General features: G+C 44.4%; 1 protein-coding gene across 2 annotated transcripts in view; it reads left to right on the top strand.

The window, feature by feature from the left end:
- Positions 1 to 1,776: 1,776 nt before the first annotated feature.
- The window catches only part of kifc3 (kinesin family member C3), a 35,351-nt gene continuing 28,041 nt past the window's right edge, over positions 1,777 to 9,086 (top strand). The window contains exons 1-2 of one of the 2 annotated variants that reach the window (XM_026379129.1): positions 1,777 to 1,903; positions 1,934 to 2,101. The gene's annotated coding sequence lies outside the window, so the exon portion shown is untranslated. Of the gene's footprint in view, positions 1,904 to 1,933; positions 2,102 to 9,086 lie in introns of those variants that run through there. The other variant, XM_026379132.2, reaches the window with a different exon arrangement.

Genomic DNA, 9,086 nt, shown 5'->3' with positions numbered 1-9,086 from the left:
CAGGATCGTGTGTGTAGAGCGAGGACCAGTTTCCATCCTGGTCAGGGTTTGTTTCACACAGAGCTGCAAACGCAGACTAGCTGAAGTTCATGTGTGAAGATCTGTTTTTTCAGTTTGTCACTTAAATAAATAAAACTTTAGACGGACACAGAAGTGTCAGGATTAAACATGAAATAACATCTAATATTCACACAGAATGGTATGTTAATTTTGGAAATTTCCACCGAAAGGAAGGTTGGAAATATTTATACCCACGATTTACCATAAGTGTCATTGTTGCTTGTTCACTGGGGCCGGAGGGCGCTGCTGAGCTGCCGGAGTTCAGGAACGGTAGATCTGTGTGTGTGACAGGAAAAGCTTCAGGAAGCAGACGAAGTTCTCATTGTGCTGGTCTGAGCTGGAGAAAACAAGAAAAGGCGGGAGAACAGTAACAATGCATAGCTGGAAGGAGCTCAGGAAGCTTCATCCTCATCATTACAGAGTAGACGAAATAAGTGAAGACTAAAATCAGTCGGAGCTTCTAGAGCTGCTGCTGCACCGAGAGGATGAAAGTTCAGTGTAACATGTAAAACACGACTCTGACAGATTGGAAATAAAATCACTTGTGACTCTGCTGCTGTGTGTGTTTTACTTTCAGACACAGACAAGAAGGAAAAGGATAAAGAACTGGAGGAACCACACGTTCATTCATAGTGACAGGGTCTTAGTGATGATCCATGTTTGGTTCTGTGGGTTAAAGGTTCAGTAGAAATCCTGATGTGGATCCTACAGACCACCTTACTGAGATCCATGATCCATCCGTGATCCACTGAGTCACAGAGAACCTGATCCTGGTTATTTATAGATTCATTTAATAAATCAAATCAAATGAAAAATGATCAGAACTTTACTCGTTTCATTGATTTTTACTTTAAATCAGAACTTGTCACATCAAATTAGGTTTTTCTGTCCAGTTTGTTGTTGGAATGAGTTATTTTGAAATGAACTGTGTTACCCGGTGTGAAGCCTTGTTTTGGTTTTTCCATAGATGTTGTCTAAGTTTCTGTTTTCTGAAATAATTTCTCAGAACGTTCCCACAGACAAACACTGAAGTCAGTGAAACACTGTTATTACGTTAATCTCTAAAATACACGTGTTAAAGTGCTTCACTGCTTGAATCGGACCAGTCACCTGAAGAGTAACTCCACCTTCCTCTTTGGTGTTGACTCAGTATTAAATCTTTTATCATCATTCTTTTGTTATGCTTCATTTTTTTGTGGCGCTGTGAAAAGATGGTAGTTTTTGTTCTATTGGCTAAACTCACAGATAAAGACGGCACCAGGTCACTTAAGTCAAAAGTTTCATCTGAGGGAATTTCTCTGACAGGAACATCCTCATGGACATAAACTAATGAGAATATGGACCTGGAGACATTCTGCTGAGGGGGCCGTGTTCTGGTTACTTCAGGGTTCATATTTATTCTAAGGCTCCACTGATAGAAGATCAGCACAGTGTGTGTGTTAGAAATAAGATCCCTGATCTCCACTCTTTAAAGCCCGCCTCCCTCCAGCCCACTCTGTTCTGATTGGCCAGCCCGTGGACGTGTTCCTGTGGACCGAACTGCGTCCAGCTGGAACAGAACCGTCCCTCAGCAGCAGCACAGCTGTTTCACTGCCATCCAGCAAACACACGCTCACCATCATATATAGATATAGAGATATAGATATAGATATTGGAGCATTAACTCCATTTTTATTAGAGGCACCGCCCTCCTGCTGTCTATAAATGTACTTTCTCCTCAGTCCTGCGCGCTCAGCACAGTGAATCCCCACCTGTCCGACGGTCTGTGAAGGCAGCACAGTCAGACCGCAGTCTTGACGTTTCACCGACGGAGGAGCGCGAATCGTAGCGGAGGTTAACGGAGGTTAACGGAGGTTAACGGAGCCTAACGGAGGTTAACGGAACCGAGTGTGACCCGCGGACACCGCCCAGTTTAAACTTTGAATTCTCCTTTTACCTCCTGAACTGTCTGTCCGAGTCAAACTGGGGGAAATTACTGCGAGAAAACGGCGACAAGAGGCGGACGGAGAGGACGGAGAGGAGCCGCTGCTCGGGACCGGAGGTGAGGGAAAGTGGGACTCCTTCAAACTTTGTCCTCCTTCAAACTTTGTCCTCCTTCAAACTTTATCCTCCTTCAAACTTTGTCCTCCTTCAAACTTTGTCCTCCTTCAAACTTTGTCCTCCTTCAAACTTTATCCTCCTTCAAACTTTATCCTCCTTCAAACTTTATCCTCCTTCAAACTTTGTCCTCCTTCAAACTTTATCCTCCTTCAAACTTTATCCTCCTTCAAACTTTATCCTCCTTCAAACTTTGTCCTCCTTCAAACTTTATCCTCCTTCAAACTTTGTCCTCCTTCAAACTTTGTCCTCCTTCAAACTTTATCCTCCTTCAAACTTTATCCTCCTTCAAACTTTATCCTCCTTCAAACTTTGTCCTCCTTCAAACTTTGTCCTCCTTCAAACTTTGTCCTCCTTCAAACTTTATCCTCCTTCAAACTTTGTCCTCCTTCAAACTTTGTCCTCCTTCAAACTTTGTCCTCCTTCAAACTTTGTGGTTTTACTGTGTTGACCCTGTCGAGGACCGAACCGGTCCCGTTGTTGAGCTGTTGTTCGGTAAATTGTCGGACGGTGCAGTTTCTGATTCATGTGACCGTCCAGCAGCTTCCACCGCCCGGAGCTGGGATTGTTTCCTGGGGGGGTGGAGCTGAAACAAAGAGGGGGGGACTCACCTGGTCCATACACACACACACACACACACACACACACACACACACACACACACACACACACAATACACAGAGAGTCAGAGAACACACACACACACACACACACACACACACACACACACACAATACACAGAGAGTCAGAGAACACACACACACATAGAGACACATACACACACACACACACACACACACAATACACACACACACACAATACACACACACACACACACACACACACAGAGACACACACACACACACAATACACAGAGAGACACAGAGAACACACACACATAGAGACACACACAATATACAGTGAACACACACACACACAGAACACACACACACACACACACACACACCACCCACCGGGGCTCAGGGTCAGAACAGGCAGCCCCACCTGTCCGGAGCTGAACCTGTCATCAGGTCATCAGGTCACCAGGTCGTGTTCAGCCGGTGTGAGGTCAGTGGGTTCACTCAGTCGGACCTTTTCCACAGCTCTTACTGACGTCACGTCTTTTAGACGACGTCCTTTGTCTCTCTGGGTTTCGGGTCATCAGGTGCTGGAGGAAGTCGCCCCGTCAGGTGTGCTGCTGATTGACAGCTCTAAAGGGCGGCGCTGTCTTTTCGTTCTTCAGGACGTCTTTGTCGCCAGCGCTGCCACTGGAGTTTTCATTAACATGAACCTGTCACCATCTCTCCTCATGCGCTGATGCACAGCGGCAGGCGGGGGGTTCGAATCCCGGCTGTGGTCTACCTCCAGTAGGGTCCAAGGCCTCCTTACACGTACCTGCCTTTGCCTTGTAGCTTATAATTCTCTTTGAGAAAAGCGTCTGATAAAGGACTAAGTGTAAATGTTGAGACTCGAGCCCGATCGTCACTGATCGACTGAATTTCTTCTTCGTGAACTGAAGCCACGTTAGCAGAGGTTCATGTGGAGATAAGACAGAACAAATGTTTGTGCAGGTAGTTGTTCTGTTTGTGGTGCATCAAACGTGTTGCTGTCGTACACACCACTGTGTCTCGTTCATGTCTGCTTTTCTCTGTGTTTCTGTGAAAAACATGAAGGAACACGTTTTATCGGCCATGTTATCTGAAATTATCTTGATTGTTTTAATTCCCGGCCCCAGGACTAAAATAATCCCATTACTTTGTGTGAGCAGTCCTTTCCCTGAGAGTTGGTGTTTCTTCTTCTGTGTTCTCTCCTCTGCAGCTCTGCACAGCTCAGTATCACCGTGTGTTGAGGTATGTATGTGTGTGAGGACATGTTAAACTAACCAGTGACGTTTCTTCACGGTGTGGAGGGACTTCACGTGTTTCCTTATAGACTTCACCATCACCTGAGTAACTTCCCAGTGGAAGTTCACAAACGTCCGTCTTACTCTGCAGCAGGTTTGTCATTGTTGTTTGAGCTTCGTCCACTCCTTCCACAGGTTTCACAGGGAGCACGTGAGGAAAAGGTTAAAGCTTCTATCACTGATTCTATCAGCAGCTAAAAACTGAAAGTCTGCGTTCTGGTAAACTGTGGTTCCACTGACTACCTGTCCAGATGTACAGTGAATAACAGGGTTAGGGTTAGTTTCTCTTTGGTGACGTCACTTTTTCTAGTTTTATCCATGATATAATTCTTATATTGCTTCTTCATCAGCAGTTAACCAGTCAAACCCACTGAACTTTCCACCAGCTCCTCTAATTCCTCACTAAAAACAGCACATCGAAGAAGTGATTGTCTTGTAGGACTTAGTTTTTCCTGTCCTCATGAGACATCTGGGGCACAGACACACTCTGGTTTCCTGTGTGTGTGTGTGTGTGTGTGTGTGTGTGTGTGTGTGTGTGGGGCTGCAGGGTGGAGTCTGCACACACTGACCGCTCCACACAAGTCTTTCTATAAATAAACCCGGGTTTTGTCTGCAGAGACAGAGCTGCAGCCACATCACAGGAAGCACTCGTCACATTTTACTGACGTCCCTCTTAATCTGAGAGGAAAATACACGGACAGAAGAGATGGTCAACATTTCAGAAGCCTCCTGTTGAAGCACATCAGAACAGACGGCTGCACTTTCAGTCACCTGTTGTTTTGTTCTGCTCTGCGCTCTGAGGCTGTGTTTTCGTTGTGCACAGGTACAGTGGTTTCAGGTGTTGCTCGTGTCTGTAGTGAGTTCAGTGGAGAAGTCGGTCTTTTCATACAGGGCCCGTGTCTGCTGCAGCATTTCATACAGTAGAACTCGTAATTTGAAGGGCTGTCCCTCCCCTACCCACCCCTCCTTCCTTCAGGCTCCTGACATAGTGACGTTTTCCTTAAAATACAGTAAACCTGTATTTTCACTGCTAAACCATCATATCCAGTAAGTCCAGGCGTGGGATTTGTAGTCTGGTCTTTGATTTGAGCTGGCTCTCCAGCAGTCTGAGTCCTCTAAGGCCTGTGATCAGCTGATGTTTCATGTCTTTATTTAGAACAACCATAAAAACCTCAAGCTAAATGGAGTCAGGTGTTAAGACAATTAGTTTGTAATGTGGACTACTACTGCTACTTCGACTGACAAAAAACACTTCATATAAGAAAAATACACTTATGTGATCAAGAATGGTTGATTTACATAAAACAGAAAAGGGTTACAAAGTGATGTCAAAGACTTAAGAAATTCACCAGTCTACAGTACAAATGGAGACACTTTGGGACTGTGGGTACTCTACCAAGAAGTGGACGGCCAGTCAAAATGACCCCAAGAACACAAGAAACACTCATCAATGAGGTAAAGAAACAACCCAGAGAGACAGATAAAGATTTGAAGGCATCATTGGATCTGGCCAACATCTGTGTTCATGAGTCTACAGTAGGTAAAACATTGAACTAGCAGAGTGTCTATGGCAGGACACCATGAAGGAAGCTGCTGCTTATTAAAAAGAACACTGCTGCACATTGACACTCCACAGCAGCATTGGTAAAATGTTTTTTGGACTGATGAAACTATATTGAACTATTTGGAAAGAACACATAGGCACTACATCTGGTGTAAAAAGGTCACTGTATATCATAAAAACATCATCCCAACTGTGAAGTGTGGTGGAGGATCACTGAGTTTTTTTTTACGGTTGTTCTCAAAAAGACATGAAAGATCAGATTATTTTAGACGCATTATATTTGTTAATACTCTTGGATGACTTGGATGAAGATCAGATCACATTTTATGACAGATTAATGCAGAAAAACTTTTTCTTTCCACTCTATCTGCAGGAAAGTAAGTGATACAGTGAGTTCATGTTGTAGATGCAGGAGCAGAAAGAGGTTTGATCTTATCTGTGGAAATTTAATTTGCAGCATCGTGACCAGAGTCAGTTCTTCAGTTTGTAGAGCAGGAATCTGCAGAACAGAGGAGGAAGAGCTTTTCAAAAAGCTTTAGATTGAACAGTGTGAAGAATCTGAGTTTGTCTTAATGGAAGTGGTCGTTTTACAACTGACTAGTTTTTCATCATTGTCGTCTTTGTAAATTTTTAACACAAATGACAACGATTGTTTGGTTTGTTCCTGGTATTTTTCCACTGAGTGGCCGCATCACTGTCATCTGGGCCAAAGAGTGGCACCTGAACGCACCACAGAGACAGCCATCGGTCAGCTACTGTGTCTGTTCTGCATCCATGTGAGTAGAAATTGAATTCCACCCTGTTACTGTGATGAAGATGGAAAAAGAGAAGAGGCTTGTGTGTGTGTGTATGTGTGTCGTCTTCTGCGTCGTTTGCTTGATTTCATCACTTCTTTCTCTTCTTCTGCAGTGATTTGTTCAGGACACTGTGTTTTCCACTGTAGTGCACTGTTATAAAGCATACATGATGATGATGATGATGATGATGATGACGAAGACAGAAAGACGGACGTGTTTCTGTGTTTTGTTTTGTTTTTCTGACTCTAACCTGGTGACATCCGTCCGGTCTACCACCAGACTAGCAGCTCTGTAGGACGACACAGCGGTACTTTGAATGCTAACATGCTAATGTTTAACAGGTTGTGTGTTTTCCATACTACTTTAACCTGTTAGCATGCTAAACCCTGGTAATATGTTATTACAGTTCATCTGAGGGGAATAGGAACGTCTGCTCCGATTGGCTGCTGGAGGGACAGATCTGACTGGGTGGTGTCTCATATGTTAACGAGCTGAAACATTCTTTTCATTTGCCTTTAACACACCAGGAGTTGCCTGTCCTGTTTAAAACATTAAAACACTACTGACCAAATGTGGATTAGTCCGTTGCTGAAACTAGTCCCCGACAAAGTCACTGTTTCCACCTGTTTGATTAAAGACTGCAGCACCTGCTTTAGGCCTTTTTAAGGTGAAACTACGTACGTTGAGGTGTTGGTTTGATTCTGGACGTGTGTCCAGTAAGAGACAGTGGTCTTGGGAGGATGGATGTTGGTTCCGGGTTTGAGTCTGCATGAGATTTGAAAATGGACAGAGTAAAGACTGAATGGGGTCATCCTTTATTTGTGGTTAGACCTTTTTATAACCTGTTGAAGGTTACGTCTCTGCTGCTGTTGGGGGTCGACCTGTTTTCTGAACTCGTCTGTCTTTTCAGACGTGGCTCTGAGCGGCTGTCACGATGCTAAAACACCTGCAGGGTTGGGCGCGGTGTTTTAAATTTAATGCTGATGTTCAATCTGCTTCTCACTGACACTGAAATGAATAAGACACAAAATGAAGGCTACTGATGCAGAAGATGACGGCTAGAGTAGAAATCCAGCCGCAGCCTGCTGGGTGTGTGAAGCAGTGTGAGTCGGTGCGTTTCTGTGTGTCGTGTCATGAGCCACAGTTCAAGTCTGAGTCATGTCTGAAGTCTCCTTCCTAACACGTCTCTACCAGGAACAATAAGGGTTAACGGAGGCTCAATACTGTGTCCCTCTGAGGGAGCAGAACGTCTACATACGTCTCTCAGATCTGGGCGTCACCTGTCAGACAGAACCTCCACGTTCTTCTTCCTCTTTCTGCCGTCAGAGGTTGTTGTCACCTGTGTACACCTGGCATTGCGCTAACTTAAATTAAGTAATTTTAAAGCTCTGCTGGATGAGTTTGAGGTGCTTTATTTCTTTATTTTTCCCACATCTTGTACAGAATAGACTTTTTTCCTGTGAAACCTGCAGGATTTTAAACCTTAACATCTGGTATTGATGCCGCAGATCGTCACACACCTGTAGTTGGTGTGTGGGTTCTGGGAGTGTACTAGGACTGAGTGACTCTCAGCGGTGTCTGTTATGTAACATGAATCAGTTGAAAACCAGATGTCTGCAGACTGCCAGACTGGTCCACATAAGTCCAGAAGGTGGAGCCATTGAGCCAGATCTGCTCTGTTGTCGGTGGAGACAGACCTCTTTTCCTGCTCAGTAAAACTCCAATAAAACCAAAACCGTGACTGGAGCAGCTGTGTTTAGTTCCATTGCTGAAGCTTCAAGAAACCTTCAAAAGTTCAGTGTAATGTGGGATAAACCAGGATTTCTAGACCTAAATACCAAACACTAGTACGTTGGCTGAAGGAAAAGTTGGAGTACTACTTGCAGCACTTTGTGGGGATTCACCTCCCATCAGGAGACAAACCTCTGGTCCTCACAGATTAAACATGTTAAACACAAGTGTCAGTTTCCACATATGTGTCGACTGAGAACAGACGCCATCAGTTTCTTGTCTGAACACATCTGTCAGTCAGTCTGCAGCTGGATCTCATTAGTCTGCAGTTTTCAGTCAGCTTCAGGTGCTAGTTTTAGTTGTTGGAGCTTGGCTAACAGTTTCCACCTGCTTCCAGTGTTTGTGCTAAGCTAGGCTAACAAAGTGTTAAAGACAGAGTTTGTGTAAAGAAGCTGTTGGTTCGGTTTTAGGGTTTGGAGGGAGCTGATGAAGGCAGCTGCCCCCCCTACTCCTCTTTGCTGAGTTGTTTCCTTCTTCGTCAGCTTTTCCCTTCTCTCCTTCTCCTCCATCATTTTTTATTTATTTATTTTTTTTTTAGATGTCACGTCACCGTCTTTCCACTCAGCTGCTTGCTCTGTAATTTCTTCCTGAAATAGCTCTGATGGAGAGCGGAGTTCTGGGTGTGTGCAGTGCATGTTGGGAAACTGTGAACCACTTATTCCAAACAATCTCTCCTCACTCCTCCTTTTACAAAGCTGCGTTTTTCCACATCACGGCTCATGATGATGTGGAAGTGAATTGATGGTTGATCTGCACATACATCTAAAGACCGAGTGCACGGAACGCACTGTCTCTGTGGAACCATCAGACTTTAAACCTGGGGGGAACAGGTTTATCTTTATTTGCAGCCTGGACTCAAATCATTTGTTAAAGC

Source organism: Anabas testudineus, chromosome 3 (genome assembly GCF_900324465.2).
Source record: "Anabas testudineus chromosome 3, fAnaTes1.2, whole genome shotgun sequence".
Taxonomy (NCBI): Eukaryota; Metazoa; Chordata; class Actinopteri; order Anabantiformes; family Anabantidae; genus Anabas; species Anabas testudineus.
Note: the sequence above shows the minus strand (reverse complement) of the source record. Positions and strands in the feature narration are given on the sequence as shown.